The sequence below is a fragment of the Pelodiscus sinensis genome, chromosome 2 (assembly GCF_049634645.1).
Source record: "Pelodiscus sinensis isolate JC-2024 chromosome 2, ASM4963464v1, whole genome shotgun sequence".
Lineage (NCBI taxonomy): Eukaryota > Metazoa > Chordata > Testudines > Trionychidae > Pelodiscus > Pelodiscus sinensis.
The window spans coordinates 249,987,367-250,014,409 of record NC_134712.1 but is presented as its reverse complement, the minus strand read 5'-3'; the positions used below and the strand labels follow the sequence as shown (position 1 = coordinate 250,014,409).

Below are 27,043 nucleotides of genomic sequence, written 5' to 3'. Positions count from 1 at the left end.
ATGTACAGTATGATGGGGGCTAATTTGGCTACGACAATTCAGGAAAGGGATCTTGGAGTTATCGTGGACAGTTCTCTGAAAACTTCCACGCAGTGTGCAGCGGCGGTCAAAAAAGCAAATAGGATGCTAGGAAATATTAGGAAAGGGATAGAAAATAAGACACAGAATATCTTACTGCCCCTGTATAAAACTATGGTACGCCCACATCTTGAATACTGTGTACAGATGTGGTCTCCTCACCTCAAAAAAGATATTTTGGCCTTGAAAAGGGTTCAGAAAAGGGCAACTAAAATTATTAGGGGTTTGGAATGGGTCCCATATGAGGAGAGGTTAAAGCGACTGGGACTTTTCAGTTTAGAAAAGAGGAGACTGAGGGGGTATATGATAGAGGTATATAAAATCATGAGTGGTGTGGAGAGGGCCGATAAAGAAAAGTTATTTATTAGTTCCCTGAATAGAAGAACTAGAGGACACCAAATGAAATTAATGGGTAGCAGGTTTAAAACGAATAAAAGAAAGTTCTTCTTCACACAGCGTGTAGTCAACCTGTGGAACTCCTTGCCAGAGGAGGCTGTGAAGGCTAGGACTATAATAGAGTTTAAAGAGAAGCTAGATAATTTCATGGAGGTTAGGTCCATAAAAGGCTATTAGCCAGGGGATAAAATGGTGTCCTTGGCCTCTGTTTTTCAGAGGCTGGAGAGAGATGGCAAGAGACAAATCGCTTGATCATTGTCTTCGGTCCAGCCTCTTTGGGGCACTGGTGCTGGCCACTGTCGGTAGACAGGATACTGGGCTAGAAGGACCTTTGGTCTGACCCAGTACGGCCGTTCTTATGTTCTAACATTCCAACAATTGCCACCATCATTAATATTCTGTATTAATATAGCTGGCAACTAATGACCTTAAGGAAAAGACTGGCATTGTTTACGTTTACTGTAGCTTTGAGCAGACTTGCAAGAAATCTCAATAGGACATGCTACTTTTTTGTTAAAAATATTCCTTGTTATAGCTGCTTATTGTTCTAGCCATCAACTGCTGGATTATTCTACCATGGATGGCAAGCGCACGATAATTCAGTTGTTAGTGGCTAGAACACACAATATTTATACTGGGAACCCAAATTTTCAGGTAACGGAACATGCAATACATCCTCTTTCTGTTTCAATTATGAGTTCTTCTAGATATTTTATCATGTTTATTGACAGTTCATTCCACTCTAAAATAAAACAGACTTTTCTACTTCTCTTCCATACATAATCAACATATCATTTGACATCCCATGGAGGATTTCTCTTCTATAATCTGGTAAAGCATTTAATTCCTAATCTTATATTCAGCGCTGATACATTCATCCATGATGAATTTGAAAGGCTGAAGCTAAGAAAAAAATATCATTTTCATGTACATTGTGTAATAGTTTAAATGTAAGCTACATGATCTGCATGGTCTGTGACCCTGAGTTTTATCATCCATTGATCTCAGGGTTTAACTGATCTTCTCTGGACCGGCTTTCTGATGTGAGGATAAAGATGATGTGCCAGACTGGGAGCCACTTAATCACTGCTCACATGTATGAGTAACAGGAATAATCCAATTTACAGGAGTAACTGCTCACCAGTGTGACCGAATTCTGGATCTGGTCCTTCTTCTAGTGCCCCTTTGTGCTCGTAGTCGGAGACTTTTGGTAGCAGTGCCCATTGGGGTCACACACGCGTGGTCCCTGCCTTGTGATGTTCCAGACGGTTAACTGACACTGTGCGGCCGATTCCCCACTCCTACCCCCATTCCTTCTCTACTGCAAGGCAACTTCTACACTGGCACCCTTTTCCGAAAATGCTTAAAACGGAACAGTTTTCCGTTATAAGTATTTCCGGAAAAAGCGTGTCTACATTGGCAGGATGCTTTTCCGGAAAAGCAGTTTTCCAGAAAAAGTGTCCGTGCAAATGTAGACGCGCTTTTCCGCAAAAAAGCCCCAATCGTCATTTTCACGATCGGGGCTTTTTGCGGAAAACACTACTGTGCTGTCTACACTGGCCCTTTTCCGGAACAGTTTTCTGGAAAAGGACTTTTGCCCGAACGGGAGCAGCATAGTTTTTCTGGAAAAACACTGACAATTTTACATTAGATCGTCTGTGCTTTTCCAGAAATTCAAGGGGCCAGTGTAGACAGCTGGCAAGTTATTCTGGAAAAGCAGCTGATTTTCCGGAATAAGTGGCCAGTGTAGACACAGCCCAACTGATTAAGAAATTGCAAAATAGACGGGAAGAAGGCGGGTGGTGGAGCATCCAGAGGTACACACATCTTGAAGAACCTCAGTAACTGCCCAAGGTGAATAACCCTCTCTTAAACTGTTGTTCTGACATTTTCAAAGACCAGGAAATTACAGATCAGTCATCTTAACATCTGTAACTGGAAAGATAATGCTACAAATAATTAAGGAATCCATTTGCAAACATCTACAAGATAATGCAACAATAAGTAACAGTCAGCATGGATTTGTCAAGAACAAATCATGTCAAACCAATCTGAGAACTTTCTTTGACAGGGTAACTAGCCTTATGGATAGCAGGGATGTGGTAGAGGAGGTATAATACACCTGACTTCTGCAAATCTTTTACAACTGTTTCAGATTACCTTCTCATAAACGAACTGAAATGCAATCTTGATGGAGCTGCTATAAGGTGGGTGCAGAACTGGTTGGAAAAAGATTCCAGGAAAGTAGTTATAGAAGATTCACAATCATGTTGGAAGAACAGAATGAATGGGGTCACTCAGGAATCAGTTCTGGTTCTGGTTCTGTTCAAAATCTTCATCAATGATTTAGAAAAATGGCATAGAGCCTACATAAAACTGTGATGAGGAGTTCTATGGAACCTTATAGACTAACAGATTTATTGGAGCATAAGCTTTGGTGGGCAAAGACCCACTTCATCAGATGCATGTAGTGGAAATTCCAGAGGCAGGTATCATACATCTGAAGAAATGAGTCTTTGCCCACAAAAGCTTATGCTCCAATAAATTTGTCTATAAGGTGCCACAGGACTCCTCATCGCTTTTGCAGATTCAGATTAACATGGCTACCCCTCTGATACTTGACATATAAAAATGTGTGGATTACAGAGGTTACAAGTGTGTTGGAGGATATGATTAAAATTCAAAATGATCTGAACAAATTGGAGAAATGGTCTGAAGTAAATAGGATGAAATTTACTAAGTTCTCCATTTAGGAAGGAACAGTTGATGGCACACATACAAATGGAAAATGACTGCCTAGGAAGGAGTACTGTGGAAAGGGATCTGAGAGTTATACGTTAATAAGAGTCAAAGAGTAACACTGTTGCAAAAAAAAGTAAGCATTCTGGGAGGTATTAGCAGGTGCATTGTAAGACAGACATGAAAAGTAATTCTTCCATTCTATTCCGCACTGATAGGGTCTGAATAGAAATAAATGTGACCAATTTCTGATGCCACATTTCAGAAAAGATGGACAAACTGTAGAAAGTGCCGAGAGGAGCAACAAAAATAAAGATCTAGAGAGCATGACTTATGTGGGAAGATTGAAAAAAAAAAACCACATATGTTTAGTCTGGAAAAGAGAAGACAGAGGAGACAGGATAACCATTTTCAAGTACCTAAAAGACTGTACCTAAAAGACAAGGAGGCAAGAGAAGAATTATTCTTAGCTAACCTCTGAAGAAAGGACAAGAAGCAATGGGCTTAAATTGCAGCAAGGGAGGTTTAGGTTGGACATTAGGAAAAACTCTGTCAGGGTGGTTAAGCTCTGGAATAAATTGCTTAGGAAGATTGTGGAATTTTCATCATTGGAGATATTTAAGAGCAGGTTAGACAAACACTTGCCAGGAATGGTCTAGATAATATTTAGTCCTGCCTTGAGTGCAGGACTGGACTAGAAGACCCCTTGAGGGCCCTTCCAGTTCTATGATTTATATTTCAACAGAAGCAGTACAATGATATGATTTCAGTTTATAAGATATGAGACCAAATATGGTTGCCTTGTTAGCCAGAGATCAAAGATTCACATAGCAAGCAGGCTGTATTTTGAGGCGTATCCCCGCCCTTTTGAATCAGGTCTGGTGTCTCTCACTCCAACCAAGTCTCAATGACTACAATGAGATAAGTTATACATTTTGAATGGTTTAATCAGCAAACCTTAGGATTTTTCCTCACTTAATTTGTGAAGTAAATAACTTTCCGTATTGGCTTGTCAAATAACATATAATGATTTCAATAGAAACTGAATTAGGACCTGGCCTGCTGGAAAGCTACTCATGATTTTAACTTCTGTACCATAGGGCTGGCAATGTCAGTTCTCAGGATTGAACAGCACAGAGATTAATTTTATCATCATAAGTGCTGTTAATGGCCAATACAGGGATGTGCAGAGCTCACAGGCAACTCCCAGTTTTTATTGGCAGCAAATCTGTAGCAACAGTGCAGTCACAGGGCAGATATTGCAGAGAGAACTGAGAAGTAACCCATTGGCCCATGGAGAGACAGACTGAAACTCATTGTTTTTCATTATAGGAGACAGGCAAGATCTCCTGTGAATCTCATGTTGAGCCTCAATCTCTCTCCATGGTTTCACTTCTTATCCATTCTTCCTTACATGTCTTATATGCCCATTTCATCCTTCCTCATATTCTCAGGACTTCCTAAAATGCATCTTTCAAATGGCCCATTTGCATGCTTGTTTGGGTCACAATCCTATTTTCATTCTAATTAAAGCTACAATGCTCCTTGACTCTAGTGGCAGTATGCTCGGGGCCAACCGTTTATGTAAAGTAGAATCATATGTAGAACTCAATTTTCCTCTCTCTGTAGCCATCTTGAAGCCAACCCAGATAGGAAGTGTCATGTGGGCAGTTAGGTCTAGTGGTCAGAGCAGAAGACAGTGGCCAGGTACCAAAGCCAAGTGCTGAAACCCAAGTTAGGAGCCAGGAGTTGGAGCCCAGAGTTACAACAGAGTCTGAGGTCAGATGCTAGGATCCAGGGTCAGAGGTCAAGGAATCAGAGTCAAGCGTTAGAATGGTGTTACATGCACTGAGGCAAGGCAGGGGCCAAGACAGGACTTACCACAGTCACGGGCAAATACTTTGAGCCACTGCTGAAATGCTGTTGCCACTGGGTTTGGAACCAGCATAATTGTTGTTGTTTTTTTTTTTTTTAATTACAGCATATGCAGTGAGGAACAACAGACAAGCACATTGCATATGTAACCCAGGCCTACTGGTTGTGGTGCTCTGTCCCATGTAGTGGTACTTAGACCACTTACAGAGAGAAAGAGTGAGTTTGCTCTACAGCCTTAACTGTGAGCCAGCTGCATTTTAGCTCGAGCTGTAGAGACTCATGCATTAAACTCCAGGTTTGGTTTTGCCTGTTGGCGTTACACAAACATGAGCAAAGGACAAAGGTTTCCAAGGGTACGTATACACTGCAAAATAATTAGCACTATTCCGAAATAACGTAGGGTGTGCCTAGACTACAGGGCTTTGTCAACAAAAGAGGACTTTTGTCAACAAAACTATACCTGCATCTACACTACTGCCAAGTTCTGTCAACATAACGTCGACAGGACTCGGCAGTTTTGTCGACAGCTATAAACCTCATTCTACGAGGAATAATGCCTTTTGTCGACAGAGTTCTGTCAACAGAAGGCATTATTGCATCTACACTGTCCTTTGCATCTACACTCTCATGTCAATGACGTGGCTTGCTTTGTCGACAGAACTGGATGTAGTCTAGATGCTCTTTGTCAACAGAAGCTTTGTCGACAGTATCTGTCAACAAAGCCCCTGTCAACAAAAGCCTGTAGTCTAGATGTACCCTTAGTCTGCGTCTACACAATGGGAAATTATTTTGAAATAGTGTCAAAATACTGTCCAGCTGGAGGACTTCTTACTCCAACAACTCCTGTAACCCTCATTGTACGAGAAATAAGGGAAGTCGGAGGAAGAGCACTCTATTTCGAAATATAGTAGCCCTGTGTCTGAGAGTCTGTAACGCTGAAATGCTGGCTGTTCCCTTTGGGCAGGGCTGTTGCCTGAAATGCTGACTGTTCCCTCTGGGCGGCCTGTGCTGCACTGGGAGCACAGGGCCCAAATGGCCACTTGCGTCGCTTACTCCCCTGCGGCAGCCCGGCTGAGCAGCGCAGAAGTCAGCCGAGCACCATGGCGGGAGGGGAAAAGTGGTGGAGCGGTGATGTACATCCCCCACCACGGGGGAACAAGCGGCTGTTTGGGCTCCCTTGTGGTGGCCCGGCTGAGTGGCGCAGAAGTCAGCCGAGCACCGCCCCGCCCCTCTTCGCCTCCCGCCGTGGTGCTCGGCTGACTTCTGCGCCGCTCAGCTGGGCCGCCATGTGGGAGCAAGTAGCGCAAATGATGATTTGGGCTCCGCGCTCCCCATGCCGCACAGGGAGTGCGAAGCCCAAACGACCGTTTGGGCTCCGTGGTTCCCTGAGTGAGCGGCAGGAGGGGGAGGAGAAGAGAAAGAGAGAGGCAGGAGGCTTAGGAGAGCTAAAAGAGAGAGAGGGGGAGGCAGTAGGAGGAGAAGAGAGAGAGAGACAGAACGAGAGACCGGAGGCTCAGGGGAGGAGAATGACGTGGAGGAGAGACCTGAAAATCCCGTCTTATGACGGGCTAATTGGCTAGTTTCGAGATAAGTGCTGTGTAGACGCTCCCTATTTTGAAATAAGCTATGCAATTGATGTAGCTCAATTTGTGTAGCTTATTTCGAGTTAAGCCCTGCTGTGTAGATGCACCCCAAGTGAAACCCTGTTCTGCACTGCACCCAAGAGCTCTGAGTGTGAGAGAGGGTTCAGCTGCTAAACTTTATATTCATTTCATCAAGATGGCAATGACAATGCCTCTTGGGATAGGAGAACCTTCAGTATTCGCTAATTGCTTCATAAATTTCAATAAAAAAAAAGTCAAAATATCTGTTTAGTTTTCCTAAGATGTAACACCTACCCGGGAGGTTAAGAATATATTTTTGATAAGGGTCTACATGTGAGGGTGGGCTTTCTGAGAGACTCTGGACTGGACCTGTGCTTAATTCTCAGGTCAGATGAGTATCCTTGGACACGCCTTTTAATCGCTCTGGCTACATCTACACCGCCTCTGTTTTGTGGAAGAGGCAATGCAAATTAAGCTCATTAGCAACTTCTTACGCTTCATTTGCATAATCTCTTTTGATGCTTTTTGCGCAAGAGGTTTTTGTGCAAAAACAAGCCATCTAGACGGGTCCATTTTGCACAAAAAAACCCTTTTGCGCAAGATCCCGTATATCTCCTTTTCTGAGGCGTAAGGATCTTGTGCAAAAGTGGGTTTTTGCGCAAAACAGACCCGTCTACACGACTAGTTTTGGTTCAAAAACCTCTTGCGCAAAAAGCATCGGAAGAGATTATGCAAATGAGCATGAGAAGTTGCTAATGAGTGCTTCATTTGCATTGCCTCTTCTGCAAAAAAGAGGCCGTGTAGATGTAGCCTCAGTGTCTCACTTACCCCTCTGTAAAATGGAGATGCTTATCCTTCATTCCCTGCACCCCTGCCCACACAGACAGTCAGCCTTGTCTGTTTAGACCAGATGTCTCCATACTATGGGGTGCACTCCCTGGGGGAACAGAAAGTATCATTTGGGGAAGTGGGGCTTGGGCCCATGATAGCCCCAATGGAGGCAGAAAGAAAGCACCATCCGCTCTTCTCCTGGTCCCGGCTGCTGGCTGTACATCCAGGACTCCGGCTGCTGGTCTTGGCTCCTGGACAAGACTTCACTCCCAGGTCTGTCCCCAACTCCAGCTGTGGCCCCAGCCTTGTGCCCTCCCCCCTGTCCATGTTTCCCCTCCCCGAGCCACATCCCTGCTCCCAGCCCTGGTGCCGGAAATGTAGGGAGCAGACAAGAGTAAGGGAGGGTGCAATGTAAAAAGTGTGTGTGGGCAGTGGGGGAACCATTGAGTTAGCCTGTAAGCTTTCTACCTGCCTAACCACGTGTGGACGGTACCCACCACATGTCAACTGGAGCCTCTAAGTGCTACTGTGAATAAAAATCATGAGTTATATGGACAGGTCTATCAAAAATATTGCATAAAAAAATCTAAGGCCTTGGATAGAACGCAAGAACAAAAGCCCAGCTCGAATTGAAGCAATAGTATTTAGCAAGCATGAGCTACACTAATTAGTGGAGCTCATCGACGATCATTTCACCCTCACCCACATTAAATGGCTTAAAAGATGAAGAAATGGTTGTGGAACCTTAATGAGCCTTTTGTAAACCGAGGGATGAACACAGATACCAGTCAACCATGCAGCTGTTCATCTCAAGGTTGGCCAACACCACGCTGCTGGAAAAAATAAATGTGCTGAATTTCACTGAGCGAAGAGAATACAAATTAAAAAAGCTACAGAAAAATGCATGCGAACAAGAAATGCTGGAAGGTTATTTGGGGACAGTGCCGAATCAAGTGCAGCAAGCTTGGTTCCTGAAATGAAAATAGGACAGAAACATACTTTGCTGAGTAGTGGTAGGGTGGCTCTGGTAGGGAGTTTTCAGAAGCAAAGCTGAAAACGATTTGCAATGCTCACTGATCGCTGGCAAATCTGAAAATTGCACAAAAGCAGGTGACATTTCAGAAAGGAAACATTTTTATGATCCTAGTTTCTCATTCCCGCTGTGAAGAGAGAAAGCCAGGCTCCTCTTCCTCCCCTCCCCTTCACATCCAACAATGAATACTGATAGGTGAAAAGAATGAAAGAGTAACCGAGAACCAGCAGAGGAAGTTACTATGTCTGAGGGGGGAACTGCTGTATACGTTAACACACAAGTCAGGGGGCAGAACCATACAGCTTCAGAGGACGTTGCTAATACTAATCGGATTTTGATCAGTTCAGACAATTTCATGTTTTGGCCTCTGTTAATTCATTTGCCTCCAACTTCTTGATCTCAGAGAGGGAGAGTCTGAGGTCAGAACAAGATCATGGTTACAAATGGGGAAGGTCAAATGAAGATATAAAGGGGGTGACGGTCATTCTTCCTGCTCAGCAGCATCACTTCCATTTTATAGCCACAAATCACAGTGGAGACAAAGCCTCAAAGGCATCTACTGAGAGGAGAGAGGCATACCAAGTCAGATAAGAACTACACTGTCACAGCGACAAGGAGTCCTGTAGCACCTTAGGCTGTGTCTAGACTACATGGCTCCATCAATGGGGTGCTGCCAGGCGGCGGCTTTGCTCAGGTGTCCCTGGTCTGCTGGGGGGGTCCAGAGTTATTATGGAAACCAACAGAACACCACTGGCCATCACCTACAGTCCTCAGCTAAAACCTCTCCAACGTATCATCAGTGATCTACAACCTATCCTGGACAATGATCCCTCACTTTCACGGGTCTTGGGAGGCAGGCCAATCCTCGCCTACAGACAACCCGCCAACCTGAAGCATATTCTCACCAGCAACTACACACCGCACCATAATAACTCTAACTCAGGAACCAATCCATGCAACAGACCTCAGTAACAACTCTGCCCACATATCTACACCAGCAACACCATCACAGGACCTAACCAGATCAGCCACACCGTCACTAGTTCATTCACCTGCACATCTACCAATGTAATATACGCCATCATGGGCCAACAATGCCCCTCTGCTATATACATCGGCCAAACTGGACAGTCCCTACATAAAAGAATAAAGGAACACAAATCAGATATTAGGAATGGCAACATACAAAAACATGTAGGCGAACACTTCAGTCTCCCTGGACACACAATAGCAGATCTAAAGGTAGCCATTCTGCAGCAAAAAAATTTCAAGACCAGACTTCAAAGAGAAACTGCTGAGCTACAGTTCATCTGCAAGTTTGACACCATCAGCTCAGGATTAAACAAAGACTGTGAATGACTAGCTAACTACAAAAGCAGCTTCTCCTCTCTTGGTATTCACACCTCCAGATCAGCTGCTAGAAGTAGGCCTCATCCTCCCTGATTGAATTAACCTAGTTATCTCTAGCCTGATTCTGGCCTGCATATTTATACCTGCCTCTGGATATTTCCACTACATGTATCGGATGAAGTGGGTCTTTGCCCACGAAAGCTTATGCTCCAACACTTCAGTTAGTCTATAAGGTGCCACAGGACTCCTTGTCGCTTTTGCAGGTCCAGACTAACACGGCTACCCCTCTGATACTTTATACTGTCACAGAGAACATTCATACCAACACTAGTGTGGCCCTGTATGAACCTTGTTGCTTCATCCTTGTCCATTCCAATGCAAGTGGCATTCTGCTCATCCATTACAAATCTGTGGGATAGGCTCTCATCTAAGTCTCCTGAATGGTTTAGTGATAGAGATGTAGCCGTGTTAGTCTGGTGTAGCTGAAACAAAATACAGGACTATGTAGCACTTTAAAGACTAACAAGATGGTTTATTAGATGATGAGCTTTCGTGGGACAGACCCACTTCCTCAGATCAAATAATGGAAGAAAATAGTCACAACCATATATACCAAAGGATATCCTTTGGTATATATGGTTGTGACTATTTTCTTCCATTATTTGATCTGAGGAAGTGGGTCTGTCCCACGAAAGCTCATCATCTAATAAACCATCTTGTTAGTCTTTAAAGTGCTACATAGTCCTGAATGGTTTAGTGATTTATGATACTCAACGTATAGCAGGATAACAGGGCTTGGTCTTTTGGAGTGGTTCTGGGGTGCTTTCAAAAAACGAAACCATTTTACAAAGTGTTGCATTCCCAAATGATGTCACTAGACAGGTATAGGTTTTTTTTTTTTAAATGTAAGCTTTATACATTCTTCATATGAAAAATAATTACTCCCTCCCCCTTCCCAGCCACTGATGAAGGTGCTAGCTTGTGACTCCAAAGATATACTTTAAGCCCCTGTTCTGCCCCAGATAGACTGGGATAAGTCACTGTATCTGTGTGCCAATTCCCTACAGGTAAGATGAGAATAATCACCATGGGGTGCTGAGAGAACAAACACATTAAAGCTTGTAAGGTGCTCGGACACTATGATAACGAGGGCAGCATAGGCACTGAAAACAGACACCCGTCTTGGTATTCTGTGGATGTATTCAGTCTAGAAAAGAGAACCCAAACATAGGATCAGTTATATTGCAAAGCAAAATTATTGGACAAAAAGGTGCAGAGGTATATAAACATTCATATGCAGTATTAGAATCACCTGAAAAATCTGGAATTAGACTCTTCTGTTACAAAAACGGTGCCCTTGTTTTCCTTGTTGTGTATGGACTATGGACAAGATTTAGCTGAGCACATCAGTGGATCAAATGGATGGTATCTGAAAGCCTTCCTGCTTAGACAGCAAAACAATAGATGCCTTAGAAATTGTCAAGATAGCTCACAAGAGCTCCCTTTTTGCCTCTAAATGGAATATCCATGTATTATCAAATGGACAGACTTGAAATTTTATGGCTGCCTATATTCTCATACTATTTATCTCTATGTGGGTAAGTAATAGATATTGATCAGAAGGAAATTTCCAGTGGATCGTGTGCTTGGGCTGGGTCCATGCACGGTCAGATAAACCATTACGTTACAGAATAAAACGGTCCGAAGAGAAGAGGCATGGATGATTTCTGAGCTCATGCCTCAAACGCAGAGCAATCCTCACTTAAAAGATAGCTGGAGGATAATGGCAGATCAGTTTGCTATTAGTTGAACATCGACTCTATGTCCTAGAAAGCTGAGGCCCACAAATGAGGCCTGCAAAAGTTAGCGGCCACTTATGTGCCAGAAGTCAGGCCCAAATCCATTCAAAAACACAGATAGCACACAACAAACACGGGGGAAGAAATAAGAGTAAGCGGAAGGACAGTCTTGTGAGCAATGCATGGAACTGGGCCTGAAGAGAGCCTTGCACACCCACAGACTCCCTATACAACCTGGGACGAGCTGAGTACATTCTCTCAGCATCAGTTCCTCATACGTAAAATGGACATAGTGCTCATTCTGTCCCAGAGACGACTTCACGCCACGGTGCCCCCTGACAGTAGCACTGGGAATTAGCTTGTCTGCTCGCTGGATGCCTCCCTCTGGCTGGTGTCTCCACAGGTCCTCACTTCCCTTCAGTCCGGACCCGCGTTACGCTTGGACCATAGTGTTCTCTTCAGGACACTGCCCTGCGGCAGTGCCCACGTCAGTGTCTCTCTTCCGCGGTGGGGTGTTTATCGGTCTCTACATCCAGTTCCCTTGAAGCCTCCTTGCCTCAGTGACCCACTGCCAGTCTTCATCTAGCCCCTGCCTCAGGGGCAAACTGCAGTCTGGAATGGCCACTCAGCATTGGCGAGGGGGTGTGGACCTGCTGCCTTTTCCTATCCCAGCTGCCCCCCTGCAGCCCTAGTGCTCTCAGGCCTTGCCTTAGGCCCTGTATCCTCGGGGTGAGGCCAGAGCTCCCCAGAAATGCTCTACCTCCAGGAAGCCTCCTGCCCCCCAGGCAGCCAGGTCCCCCCCTGCTCTCCAGCCAGAGCAAGAGTAAGTCCTCTTCTCTCCCTCCCCAAGCTCATCTTTATATAGCCCCCAGCTGGGACCTAATTAGCAATAATTGCCTCAGCTGGGTTTTTGCCCTTAAAGGGCCAGTGCAGGGCAGATGCCCTGTCTCACATTCCTTTTTTTTTTTTCCTGCCCATTCGTTTGCTTTGTCCATTTAGAACATCAAGACTTTGGAGCAGAAGCTGTTTCTTCACATGTGTGTATGTACACTGCTTAGCACAAGATCTCACTGGGGGCTGGCTAGGTACTACCACAATAAAAATGATGATCATACTTTTGTTTTGCTAAAGCCACCCCCTTTTGAAACTGCCATTTTTCACAGTGATGGTATTGATAGAAGGAAAATAGTTCATGGCACAGGCACTGACTTTTGTTTTTTTCTCCTCTCTGCCTCCTCCCTCCTCTGTATGAGCAGCAGGTGGGGGTCTAGGAGACTGGGGTGAGGGGGAGGGAGGAAAAGTCCAAGCAGGGGTCAGAGCATCAGGGAAGAGTGTAGGCGGGACCTGGTGGGAACAGGCTGAGGGAGGGAGGAGCTGTGGTGGGGAAAGGCCGAGAGAGCCTCAGACTGGAGGTGTTGGTGGAGAGGTGGGCAGGACCACAGGCCAGTCGCTGGGGCCCACAAAAAGATGAATCCAGCCCTACATGTGCTGAGCACCCCCTACTTTTTTGGTGAGCCCTAGAACACCCTTGGAATCGGCACCTGTGATATACAGCCTTCTGTGCAACTGGGTAGAAGAGTACAAAGTGAGTGGACAGGGATAAGCTAAGGAAAAGTGTGGAGCAAAACTAGAAATAAGAGGGGGAAGGCAGCTATAGGTGGGCCAGAGCTATACAGGGCCAATGGCGTACAGCAGCATCTTCCGCACAGTTAATGATGACCTTCCATCCTGCTCTCACCTCTGCAGTTAATCCGTGTGGTTCCCTCCAATGAGTTTTCCTCCAGCTGCTCACCCTTGGTATAAAAGCATCTCCACTAGAATAAAGTACTCCCCGCATGCCAAACTTAATGCACCTAAGTAAATGAATCCAAACAGTGGACGTTCAGGCTCCCGTGAATCTTTGGCATATTCATTAGTCATTAGGCTCTTAAGTCTCTGAGATATTTCTGATACTCTCTCATCTCCTCTTGTCTCCATCTTTAGCTAACCACAAAACTCCTGGTAAGATTCCAATGGTCCAATTCTCCCCACACAGGAAATGAGTAATTTCCACTTACTTTAACCCAGGCCTTTACATAATGTTCTAGTTTTAGATTCATTATAAACGTCTTCTCTAGGCCAAAGTAGAGAGAGGTCAGTTTTCTGGTGTGCAAGAGAAAAAACACAGCAACTACTATAGCTAGATCTTCATCTGGTTCATTTCGCAGAAGCTGTAAACACTTAACACAATACATTCTGTAAGTATTCTCTTAGTTTTGGTTTAGTAAAGGACAATAAAAAATAAGATATGCATTTAACTACAAACTTGAATGCCTCATTTTATGTGTTCCTAAATTTGAAACTTTGTCTAAAAATAAAAAAGTCAAACAATTAAGGTTGCTGAGTGACAACAGTTGTTATTTATCACATTTGCAAAACACAAATGTTTAAAGAAAGCAAGCTAACTGTTAAAGACATTGCAAGTCTGACACTGCCCAAGTAAAAACAAACATCCATCATTCTGATCTAGTATAAAGAAATGCATTTTCCCATCACAACACAATAACTTCAAGTCTTACATATAAATTGTCGAGGAGGCTTTATGTATTTTTATTATTTTGATTTTGGGAAATATTTTTTCAAGGGATAATGTGTTAAATTGGAAATATTATTAGTTAAATCTATCCACTGACAACAACATTGTATTTGCATAGTACTCTAGATGCTGAATGCATTTTATAAGAATGTGTACAACTATTGATTTAACCTCAGGATATTAATCGTATAGGCACGGGTTTGCACTAGAAGCTGTCCAAGGTGTATATACTGAAAAATATGACAACGAATAACGACAAAATATGACAATTGTGTGTTCTGGTTGAATTTTGAAATTACCAAATCCAACCCATAAAAAACCCTATTTGTCAGTAGATAAGATATTTACATTGTCGTCACCTCCCAACCTTATATTTTACTACATGAAGATTTTTTGGTTTTGGAATTTCCCAGGTTTTGTTAATTTTTCTTCCCTTTTATGTAGGAAAAGTGCTAAAATCTTAAATAAATGCTGTTAAGTCTCCAATTATTTATAAAAAGCTAATAATGGCTCCTGTGGAGCTCTCTCTCATTCAATGCATACCTAACACAACCTGCATGTTCCCTACGCCATCATGATACCCATGCCTGCATAACACAGCCTACCTCCAGTCCAAACACTGACAGAAACATGGCAAGAAGTCATATTAATGTGCAAATTAAAAATCAGGCTCAAGACTAGAATTTCAGTCATATGGTTCTGTAACCTTTGTCTAGAACAGTAGGAAAAACTTACCTGCCAACCAAATCACTGAACATCACTGTGCCTGAGGTACCACACCAGAAATAAAAATGTTTGGCTAGCAATCATGCTTTATACTCACACTGTGCCACCTTCAGGTTACAAAAATTGGCAATTGGATTCAAAGCTGTTTGGGGTAGAGGCTGTCTTTTTGTTCTGTGTTTGTACAGCACTTAGCCTGTGACTAAGGTTCCTGGGTACTACAGCAATATAAGTAATAATCATTTTGCATTTGGGTTAGGAGCAGATAGGCCAACCAATTTTTATGACCGTTGCTATGAATTGATAAATACTTGTCCAATATTTAACAAGCTCTGAAACTAAACCTGAAGCATTTGCTTACAAAATGAATGCCAGAAAAGATAAAACACAAGGAATACTACAGAAGCAATGTCATAGTTACCACCAGCTAGGGATAGGAAAGAATTTTAGATTTCTAACAGAGTGGACAACAACCTGGCAAGGGAAGAGGATGGACCAACTACACCAGATTCAGGGGCTGTGGCCACTCCAGTGTGTCAGTCCTAAAAGAGGACACAAATGTGCTCCCATGCTAAAAATAGTAACACATGCTCATCCAGTCGCAGAATACACACAAATTCCAGCTAGCAAATCTATCATTCTGGCTAGACACGTTTCTGGACCGGAAGTGGACACCTGATCAGAAAGGCCTTGAGGCTCCATGAATGCTATTGACCAAAGTCCAGCACCATCAATGCCAAAATCCCAACTCTTATAAACCAATGCAAGCAACAATTAAAAATACTTAAGTTTAACAGAAAGGACACTAGACCTTCTGCAAAAAATGGGGATTTATTCTGCTTCTGATTGGATAGTCTAAGGTGAAGTATGGGGAGGGGCAGAGATCTCCCTCAACCACTGCAGTGGCTAAACTCAACTCAGCTGGGCTAAGGATGGCTTGTGATGTGCAAATTGCTACCCCCACTCTGGGGCAAAAGGAAAGCAATGGAAGAACTGCATACCAAAGGGGTGTCTCCAAGGCACAATACCTCCGCTGTGACTTGTGCTGAAATCAAGACCCCACTGAAGTCAATGTAGCCAAGATTTCACCTCTGGACTGGGTCAACATAAGCACCTCCTCTTGCTCATGGCTGTGATTAACATAACATAGCTCCGAATGGCTGAATGGGACCCTATTCCAGCAGTCTTACTCAGACTGAGCGATAGCTTCTTCCATGAGAATTCCTATTGATATCATCAATGCAGCTTGCAGAGTTTGATGCTTCTGCGAAGGAGAATGGGTGGCAGAAGAGGGCCTTGTATCAGAGGACTGGAAAATAAAAATCCATTAGGTATTTTATTTTTCAGTCACTGGACAGTATGTATATAACTCAGGAGGACTTTCCCCACTATCCATCAGTCCCATTCAACATTCACTAGGGCCTATAAATAACAAACACTCAGCAAGTTATAATGATCAGTGAATTTCTAGTGACTGAGCACCTTTCATCCAAAAATCTCAAAATGGTACCAAAACCCTACTGTGATTGTCATTTTATAACAATAAGAGCACGGGACTGGGGCTCAGGAGACCTCTGTTTTAGTCCCAGCTCTGTCACTGACCAACTGTGTAACCTTGGGTAAGTCACTTCACCTCGTTTGGCCTCAGTTTCCCCATTTGTAACACATGGATAATATTATTGACCTCTTTTGCTAAGTCCTTACAGATCTAATGATCAAAAGCCCCATAGAAGAGCCTGATATTGTCAACAAAAACAGACAGCGTCTCACAAGTAACATCATGCACAGGAAAACTTTTAAACCTTAACATTTCCAAAGTGATTAATTTATATACGTATCAAAAATAATTAAGCAATGTTATGCATTAATCCCATTTCATGTCATTTCTGCTGTGTAGAAAAAAAATTAAGAGTTACACAAACAATCTAAGATATGTTAGGATTTTTTTAAAGCAAACATAAAATCACCCATTTCAAATAGATGTTTTTTATACTTTGTAAAGTGACTGTTTTTTTTCAAATGCTCCCTCAAGTAATATCACGTACAACATTTTAAAAAATGTATTGTAAAGTAATATCACGACTGACTAGTTTCAACTGAGTTTCACTATGTGCCCTAAAAAGAATAATAATAATGGAAAAATTGGCACACACTTACCATTTGCACCATGGTGCAAATGGTATCACTGAAATTAGGTGGCAAGATGGTTGTCACATTGATTTACAAAGCAATGATATGACTTCTGAGTGAAGAAACTAAGATGCTAAAGGCAAAATAGCTCACCCTGATAAGGCAACTGTATTAGAATAACTCAGATGGATGGTACTATTATCTCGGCAAAACACTGGAAGAGAGCGATTAGCTCCATCCCTGTATCACTGCATGATTGTTTCTTATGTTATATTCTCCAGCACATTATCCATTCTAGTTTTGACTGTCTTGAACAAAAGACTTCCAACACCCTCCTTTGGGAGATGCAATCCAACCCCTGATTGTGAAATATACATTGGAATTATGAAAAACATATGGTACTGATTCAGATCACTTCTCTCTAAAAGTAGCCCTAGCCATGTACATGTTTAGAGTATTGCAGCACATGAATAAGGGCTTGTAACTAATAACTTTAGAAGTGTTTCTTGAGGGTTTAAATTGTGTCATTATGTAAATATTCCAGCAAGGACAGCTGGAACAGCTCTTAAAGCGAGACAGCATAATTTATTAGAGCTAATCAGATAATGACCAAACAAAACACAATCAGGAAAATAAAGAAGGAAGAAAATCTGCCAAAAATGTATGAATGTCTCACCCCCCTCAGTTTTCCAATCAGTTCTAATAACTGGCATCCAAACAGACACACACCTCTGCAGCCAGCCATGGCAGATGAGTGAATTCCCATGTCTAGTATGCAGTGCGTACGGCTACCAAACACACTCAGGTTCAAAGAATTCGTTTGAAGTGCTGCATGCTAATCTAAGAGGGACTTGGAAAGCTTTCTCTGAGGATGCGTTGCTTCGTTAAATATCAGGAATAAAGGTCAGGTGGAATTAAGCAACTCAGAGTCATAAACTTACTTAGTGGTGTGGTGACTGTTCTTGCCTGTATGAAAGGCTTCTGGAGCAATTATTATAGTGGGGGGTGTTGGCGTTGGAAACCATATATGTGATTTATTATTATAATTTCAAGTCACAGCACCCCCAACATCCCTAGTGCCAGCACGAATGCCTGGATGATGACTTTAAAAGTAGGGTAAGGACGAGGAGAAACAGACCGACATTGGAATGATGTCATTGACTTCAATGGTGTTGCCCCAGATCTATCCTAGAGTAAAGGTCACTCCACTCCTAGTGAGACCTCAATGGGCATTGGATCAGGCCCTAACTGAGAGGAGAATCAAACCCTTCATGCCTAAAATGGTAGCACAGGATGTTCAGATGTAAACATCATAAGGGACATAGGCAGGACAAACAAGAGGGCATAAACCACTAAGAGAATACTCCTTGCGGACTTCAAGGTCAGGCTAATATGCTAACAGAAATGACTGATCACATATGAACTCCAAGGACCAAAGCTTCACTTGGATTTCTACCAGCTGACATCCATGGAGCTACACTGATTTACACCGCCTGAGGATCTAGCCCTCTGGATGCATTTTGGCTACAATCAGTAGTAAGCGTAAGATCTGACCTATTCCTCTAAACCTTAGATTGGGGAAGAATTACAATGTACTTCCTACTTTGGATTCATTTTGACTTTTCTCTGTTCCTTAACTTGAAGAACCAGGTTTTATTAAAAGATAATGTTGGCGTTAAGATTTACCTTGTGCTAAGTGCCCAGAGGGAATTAAAAAACAACAATCCTCTCTATTCAGATGAGGCGGTATCAGGTCCCCCGCTGGAACAAATGGGTCAAAGGCAGAGTCACACAACCCTCCCTCCACCCCCGCCCCCCAAAATAAAAAGAAAAAGAAAAGAAAAACTGTCCTCAGAATGCTGGCTGATGAGCTGGGACTAGAAAAGCCTGAATAGGTTGAAAGTGGCGAGTGGAGTATTCCGCAACCTAAGAGATCTTGCCCTTTGGAATGTTCCCCTCATTTTTCAAGTAATTTTTCCCAATGTAAATACCCTCCTCCCTTGTGGTCACATCCTAAACAATTCCTCTCCTGCCTTGCTGTTTACACCTTGCAGCTTTCTGCAGAATAGAGTACTTCTACAGAGCTGTGAGAGACTGGGAATTGATGTGCACTAAATGCATGGGGGGGCGAGGAGGTGCAGTCTAGGTGTTGTGTTGCCACCAATTAAGGATGGACTATCAGAGCCTGATTAGCCATTGTGTACTCCATTATTCACAGTGCAGCCCTCTTCAAAAAGAAATCAGTTGAACCAGCAGGCTTTCCTTCTGCTTAGCCAAGAGAGAACTGACCAGTGATCTAACCATGCCTTCAGTTCAAGCGGCCATCCTGCCACTTGCTGCACACACATAAAGCACGCACATTTTCACATTAATAAAACAAAAAGCAACTCAGGCCACGTCCTCACAAATGATTGCCAGTGCAAACAGATCAATTCTATTTAAGCTTCAGTTTCAATACAACAAGTGCAGCCGTCAGCCAAAGATAAAACACAGAACCGTAGCTAAGATACAGACAGAATAACTTCAATCCCTGTCTTGCCATTGTTCCCCCAATTCAAGAAGGATGCTGATCAATTAGATAGGGTTCAGAGAAGAGCCATGAGAATGATTATATGATCAGAAAAAAATGCCCTTATAATGATAAACTCCGAATTGCTCAATCTATTTAGCTTAACAAAGAGAAATTGAAGGGATGATTTGAAGATAACCTGTAAGACCGTACACAGGGAACAAATATTTAATAATGGGCTCTTCCGACTAGCACACAAGAGTAGAACACTGTCCAGCGGCGGGAAGATGAAGCTAGACAAATTCAATCTGAAATAAGTTATAATGGTGAAAATAATTTACCAAGCGCCTTGGAGGAGTCTCTCCATCACTGGTCAATTTCAAATCCAGATGGGGTGATTTTCTAGAAGAGCTGCTCTTGGAGTATTTTGGGGAAGTTCCACAGCCTGTGTTATACAAGCGGTCAGATTAGATGATCACAACAGTCCCTTATGGGCTTGGAATCATCACACCAAATGACATTCTTCCATTCTTCATCAGAATGTAACTGGTTTGTTACACTCATCCACTAGGAAGCTTCTTTGAAAACAGAGATTCCAGAGGGTGACATTTCACATTGTATGAACTCCAAAGTCGGTCAAAAATAGTCTATGTATTTATAGCTATACCAGGCTAAGGAGTTCACCCTCCTGATCTAGCTGAGTGTAACAATCTGTAGTCAATCTTTACTTAATTTTTTTAAAAGCATGTCCCCATCATTTCCCCAATTTTGTCCACCCTGTGAGGTATAACAATACAGAAGAGGGACAGAGACATCTAAACTGAGTAACACACACACACACACACACACAAGCCATTTATGTGTACTCTGTTAGATTTTAAATAACGTGCTTCAATCAAGGTGATAACTGTACAACCTATGCCTTGTCTAAATACCCACAGTTATTAACATATTCTAAAGGTATTTGCCTTTTGACTCTAGTTTGATTTTTTTGTCCAGTGATTATATCTGCAGTGGTACCCCCACGTTTTGCAAGTGAAGCGCCAGATTTTGTTTTCACCCCAGCTTCCACCCATAGGAAATCCACTGTTTTCCCAGGAGTTCCTCCGCAAGTCCACCCCACTGAGATAAGAATTTGGCCCCTTATATCAACATGGACCTAAACAAGAAAATGACACATCTCTCCCACTCCTGTAGCTAGGCAGTATCAAGTGTGTTCTGCTGTGAATAGGAAAAGATAAGAGTCCAATGCAATCTCAGCCCGCAACCCTGCACATGCCGATTCAATGCACAGCAGCAAGAGGAGAAAAAGTCCTGGTTGTTAGCTCTCACCTTAATGCCCTCTGCATAGGGATGGAAATAGTGAAACAAGCTGTGGGAAGGCTGATAAGGGAAAGCCCGCACACGCACACACACACACACACAGGCTATGCTAGAGGACCCGAGATTTTAGCTCCTACTTCACAGTGAAACCCCAGAAGTCTCGCTCACCCTTTTGGTGCATTGAGCGAAGGGCGAATCCGAGTTCCTGCGGCAGGTGATCGAAGAGGCAGAACCGCGCGGGGAAGTGTTGAGCCGGAAAATGCCCATCGCAGCCCTGGATCTGTTAGCAATCAGGTTTGATTTACCAGCCATATTGTATTAAAAACCAGACGTGAGCCACATACCAACACGCTGGCCTGGCCCCGACTTGTTTGGTTTGGAAAGAAAACACATACACACACACTGCTGCCTGCAGAGAGAGGCTGGGGGTGACTCCCAGGCACCGACTGGGAAAGCGACAACCCCTGTTACTTTTACTACAACACCCCGGGGCAGTTCCTGCTTCCTTCCCCGCGCTACAATCAAGGCACTTTGTCAAATAAAGCCCCGCTCCATCCCGGCCACCTTCCAGCTGAGCAGGGAGCCTCGGAGCGAGTGCCATGCACCGCAAGCCCAGCCCGTTACGCGCCGGAGGGAGAGGGAGCCGGGCTTACCATTGCAGCGAGGCGTGGAGATGCATTCTTCACCTGCCCAGGTGAGCCAGGCCACCTGCCACTGGGAGGGGAGGAGGAGGGCGCACCTGCAGCCGCGATCTGCTAGAGTCCAGGAGGCGCCGAGGAATCCGGGAGAGGCGATGGCCCCGAGGCAGCACGACTGCCCCTGCAGCCACCCACGGGCTGAGCGCTGCAAAGGAATCAAAGCCCCCTTCCCTCCCTCGCCGCCTCCAGCCTGTGGGCTGCCCTTGCACAAGGCATTGGCGAGGTCCGTGCCGTGAAGGAATGTCCCATTGCTCGCTCGCCTGGGGGGGAGGGGGTTGCAAACTTTATTTTTAAAAAAACACCCTAGTAATTAACGTTGGAAGAGCTGGGGTGGGGGGGGAGGAGGAGGCGGGCTCGGATGCCCGACCCCCGAGTCCAAGCCAGCGCGCGCTCCCCGGGGTAGGTGGGCGGGCGAGTCTCCTGGCCAGACAATGCGCTGCACAGAGAGCCGGTCCTGCGGAGAAATGCAAACACGCTTCCCTCTCCCCCTCCCCGCGCCACACGAGTGCCCGAGAAGGGGAGGGGGGCCAGGAGCCAATCCCCTCCCTTTGGCTAAGCCTCATTAACATGGAGACAGGAGGGGGCGAATGAGGAAGCGGGGTGGGCGGGGCTTATCTAAATTCGGATCCTTAAATCAAACTCCCTTCTCGAGTCTCCCCGGGCCTCTCTCTGCTGCCCCGCGGATGCTCCAGGAGCAAGGCGCTGGCGTGACTGGGAATGGGGCGGGCAGAGGAGCAAAGGGGGGTGGGGGTTGCCTTGCTCAGGGCTCTGCTGGGGGTTTCATCTGGGGAGCAGAGCCTGGCCAAGGCCCTTCCCCAAAGGCTGCCGGGCTCCCGGAGCCTCTGGTCCCCTGGCGGGAATCTCTCTCGGAGGTGACTGCAGCTTCTTCTGGGGGCTGGGCGGGGCCGGGGAAGCAGCGGGAGCTTCTGGTGCTGTTCCCGGGGGGGCTTGCTCAGCTACAGCCGGGACTTTGCACCAGGCTGCTCCTCTCGCCCCCCTGGGTTCAGGGGAGAAAGCCTTTCCCACTGCCAGAGCAGCTGGCCGGCAGCCTGGGGAGAGGGCCCTCCAAGCTCTTGCCACAATTCCTATGCTGGCTCCCATAAAGAAGCAGCTCCCCTTCAGGAGGGATGGAAGTGCACCCCTTAGGAACTGGGGAGAGCCAAGAAATACCCCCGTATGGACCCCTCACACTCAATACAGGAGGGATCTCCAGGGGACAGCGACTTGGCCCCTCACAAGCCAGGAGCTTCCACAACATGAACACAAGAGGAGTGGGGAGGTCCAGCTGGGCAGGGCCGCCCACAACATTTTGGCATCTGAGGTGGGGAGCTCAAATGATGCCCCCATGCACTCTCGCTTGGGCCAAAACTTCTCTGGGACCTAGTGGCCGCCCCCCTCCCTTCCCAGTCTGGCACCTGAGGTGGCTGCCTCAGTTTGCCTCATGGTAAGTCCAGCCCTGCAGCTGGGGTGCCTATTCTATCACCCCAGAACTTCGCAGTCCCTTGGACACCAGTGCTGGCATTAGACTCTCCCTCCCTAATCAGAATTTCATATGTTTTTAGCCTGCCTTGTTTGCCCAGTTCTCTCCTTTACACTCAGGGTATGTCTACACTACAGCATTATTTTGAAATATCTTAATGTCTACACACAAAATGCATTTTGAAATAGCGCATCCACACTGATTGGACTCTGAATCGCATTTAAGGCCAGCTGGAACTGGTTCCGGCAGGGCATCAGGTCAGAAGTTACCTTGTGGCCAGGGTGGCCAGCAGGGCACCCTGGGAAGGGCTGGAGGCCCCCTATTTTGAAATAAGCGTCTACACAGCGCTTATTTCAAAATAGCAATTTCAAAATTTGCTCTATTCCTCGTGGGATGAGGTTTACCAATTTCAAAATAAGCCTTCCACTATTTCAAATTAATTTCAAAATAGCAGTTGGCTTGTGTAGATGCTAGGAAAGTTATTTTGAAATAACGGCTGTTATTTCGAAATAACTTTGCTGTGTAGACATACCCTTAGCCTCGCTCCCATTGCCCAGTGTTCACCCCCAACCCTTGCCCTATTCATCTCAACAAACCCACTCCTGGCACTCCACTTAGTGCTTCTAACTGGACAAATATATAAGCCAAACCAGGTACAAAACCTGTAACCAAGTATCACATTCATCCCACATGTCCATTTACTGGTATGTTGTTATAGCTCGTCAGAAAAAAAGCTTCATTAATGGAGATACACGCATTTTACTCCCAGGTAATAGAGCAGAGAATCAGACCTGTATTCACAAGTTTTACCAGCCCCTGGCATTCTACTTCACCTCTTCCACTTAATCAGAAAAGGTATTCTGTAAATCAGATAGGCTTAACCATTTTAGGGTACGTCTACACTAGCCCGCTAGTTCGAACTAGGGAGGCTAATGAGGGTGACCAAAATTGCAAATGAAGCACGGGATTTAAATATCCTTTGCTTCATTAGCATGTTCCCGGGCAGTCACCATTTTGGAAATTGAGTAGCCTGGAATAACTGCCCGCGGCAGTGAAACAGGAGTTCGAAGTAAAGCCCTAACTTGAATTAGCTGTTATTCCTCCTGGAATGAGGTTTAACAGCTAATTCCAATTAAGGGCTTTACTTTGAACTCCCGATTCACTGCCGTGTGTAGACACGGGCAGTTTTACCGGGCTAGTCATTTTCCAAAATGGCAACCGCATGGGAACGTGCTAATGAAGCGTGGGATATTTAAATCCCGCACTTCATTTGTAATTTTGGTCGCTCTCATTAGCCTCCCTAGTTCGAACTAGGGTGCTAGAGTAGACATACCCTTAGTGAGTCCAGGAAACCAAGAGACTCATGCCCTGATGGATCAAGGGAGAGGGAATTCCAGAGCAGAATGACTTTCACTGGGAAAATCTGGCCTCTGGATATACAGATCTAGGATATACAGACCTCTGGGCTTCATAGCTTATCTTGGTTAAATATCACTGTAGAGTTTTCTTAACGTAATAGGCTGCAGGTCAGACTTAGAAGCCAAATGTCCTCAGAGAAGACATTTTTCTTAAAAAAAAAATGGTTAGGACCAAATTATGCAAATAATTACACATCATGTGCTTAAATTTATGCACATGACCATACGAATGGCCATACTGGGTCACATCACAGGTCCCTCTCATCTAGTATCCTGTCTTCTGACAGTGACCGCTGCCAGGTGCTTCAGAGGTAATGAACAGAACCAGTAATCATCAAGGGCTTCTCTACACTAGGAAATTATTTTGAAATAACTTATTTCAAAATAATAACTCCTGAAATAACTATTTCAAAATAAGCTTATTCCCCAAGGAAAGCAGGAGATATTATTTTAAAATAATAATAAAATATTAGTCTCAGAGTGGTATCAGTGTTAGTCTGTAACTGAAAAAACTTGAATAAAAACAACAAATGGTCCTGCAGTACCTGAGAGACTAACAAAAATGTTGGTGATATCATAAGCTTTCATGGGCATAACAATGGGTTGGGTAGTATGGATGCTTGCCTTGTTATTTCAAAATAACTCCCCAGTGTAGACCAGGGCCAAGTGAGCCATCCCCTGTCATATATGGGATTACCTGTGCATGGATCTTCTCACATACAGAAATTAAGCACATGCAAAAGCTCTCATTTTGGCATATACTAGAAATTGAAGAGGGGCTTCCAGAACTAAAAGCATGAACTCCTTCAGCTAAAGAACCAGGCTCTGCAAACGGGGGGCTGTAGCAATCTCTCTTCCTGGATGTATCAGATGCAGAAGGGGACACTGATCAGTGGGTTAAATAATTGTTTGCAAACTTTAGATTGTAGGTATTTTAGGGGCAGGACCTACCCTTCCTACTTTCTAAAAATGCCTAGACGCCCACCTAGGGCACCATAAATATTAAAATAATCAGGATTATTACAGTTGGTTGAAGTGTTTAAAAATGTTAAGATTATGCAAGTGTTTTGCCAAAGAAAATGTTCCCCTTCTTACAACTAGCTCTAAGAATAGTAATGATAAAATAAATAGTAACAAGTGCTAGTAATAATAATGAACAACTCTCTAGGGAAGGCCTTATGGGAGAGTATGTATCTTTCACAAAAGCCCCTTTGTTTCCAGTTTAAACCAATTTTGACAAAAAATCTGGGTTTTACAAAAATATATTCATTTTAATTTCAATTGTCACCCTCATTCAAATATATAAAAATAACTTGTTTTAGTAAGAAAATGCAATACAATACAGGAGATATGTTTTACAACAATACATTAATCTGCATGTATTTGTGAAGCTGCCTGTTGAATTAAGACCATGCATTAGCCTAAAGGATTCACAGAATAAACAGGCATGCATGCAAGCTCTGAAGTGGGTGCCCATCTGAACATACTGATGAATCTCACACCTACCACGTAAATATTTCAAGCAGCTGGCAGATAATGGTTTAAGGATTTGACACAGTAAAATGGGAAGGAAAATAAAAATCTGTCTTTCCATTCACTGAAATAAACTCTGATATATATACTCATAACAATTATTAATAGTTTTTGCACCAATTTTCAGCTGATTTTGTTATTGTAGTAATAAACACAATAAAGTCCCAGGAAAAAAATAAAATAAAAACTGAAAATGAAAGGTGCTACTTACACAGTCTGTCCCAACAATGAGGATAATGAAAAGAGGGGAAAAAAGCATAATGCTTTGATTTCTTTATTGAACTATGTGGATTGGAATAAAAGACTATTAGATTGTCAGCGCCTTTCTACATATACCCTTACTCAATTATGTTGACAAGCACAGAGCTCTGCAGGGAGAGAAAAATCAACAGGCTGCACAGATTATGTGGGCCCAGTAAAAAGATGCTGCAAATATCTGCCTTGTCTATTTTTTGCTTCTCTCTAAACAGACTTTGAATCTTTTGGTTAAAGAAGTGATTTGATCAGAAGGTTATACCAGAAGGCAGGGCCCACACATGCAGTCTGGATGCTCTCTTTTGAAAAACCCCTGTTTGCATTCAAGAACGCCTTTTTTCGAAAGAGCACTTTCGAAAAAAGTCGTTCTTCCTCGTGAAATGAGGTTTACCGCCGTCGAAAGAAAAGCCGCGTTCTTTCGATTTAATTTCGAAAGACCGCAGCTGCAGTCTAGACGCAGGTGAAGTTTTTTCGAAAAAAGGCTACTTTTTTCGAAAAAAACCCTGAGTCTGGACACAGCCTATGGGAACATTGCGCAGTGCGCTGCAGAGCCCCATACTACGTGCTCTGGCCACCTCTGAAGGCTGGGAGGGAGCAGGACCACAGGGACCTGGCTGACCCAGCTCTGCCCCTTCCACCTGAGGCCCCACCCCACCTGGAAGCAGAGAGCTGGGCTCCCCCCACACACATTGCC

At 44.1% G+C, this 27,043-nt stretch overlaps 1 protein-coding gene across 5 annotated transcripts in view; it reads right to left on the bottom strand.

Annotated features, from left to right (window-relative positions):
• ADCYAP1R1 (ADCYAP receptor type I) overlaps nt 1-22,148 on the bottom strand; it is a 213,453-nt gene extending 191,305 nt beyond the window's left edge. For all 5 annotated transcript variants that reach the window (XM_006120585.4, XM_006120587.4, XM_006120590.3 and 2 more), the window contains exon 1: nt 21,619-22,148. The gene's annotated coding sequence lies outside the window, so the exon portion shown is untranslated. The remainder of the gene's footprint in view (nt 1-21,618) is intronic.
• Nucleotides 22,149-27,043: the final 4,895 nt, after the last annotated feature.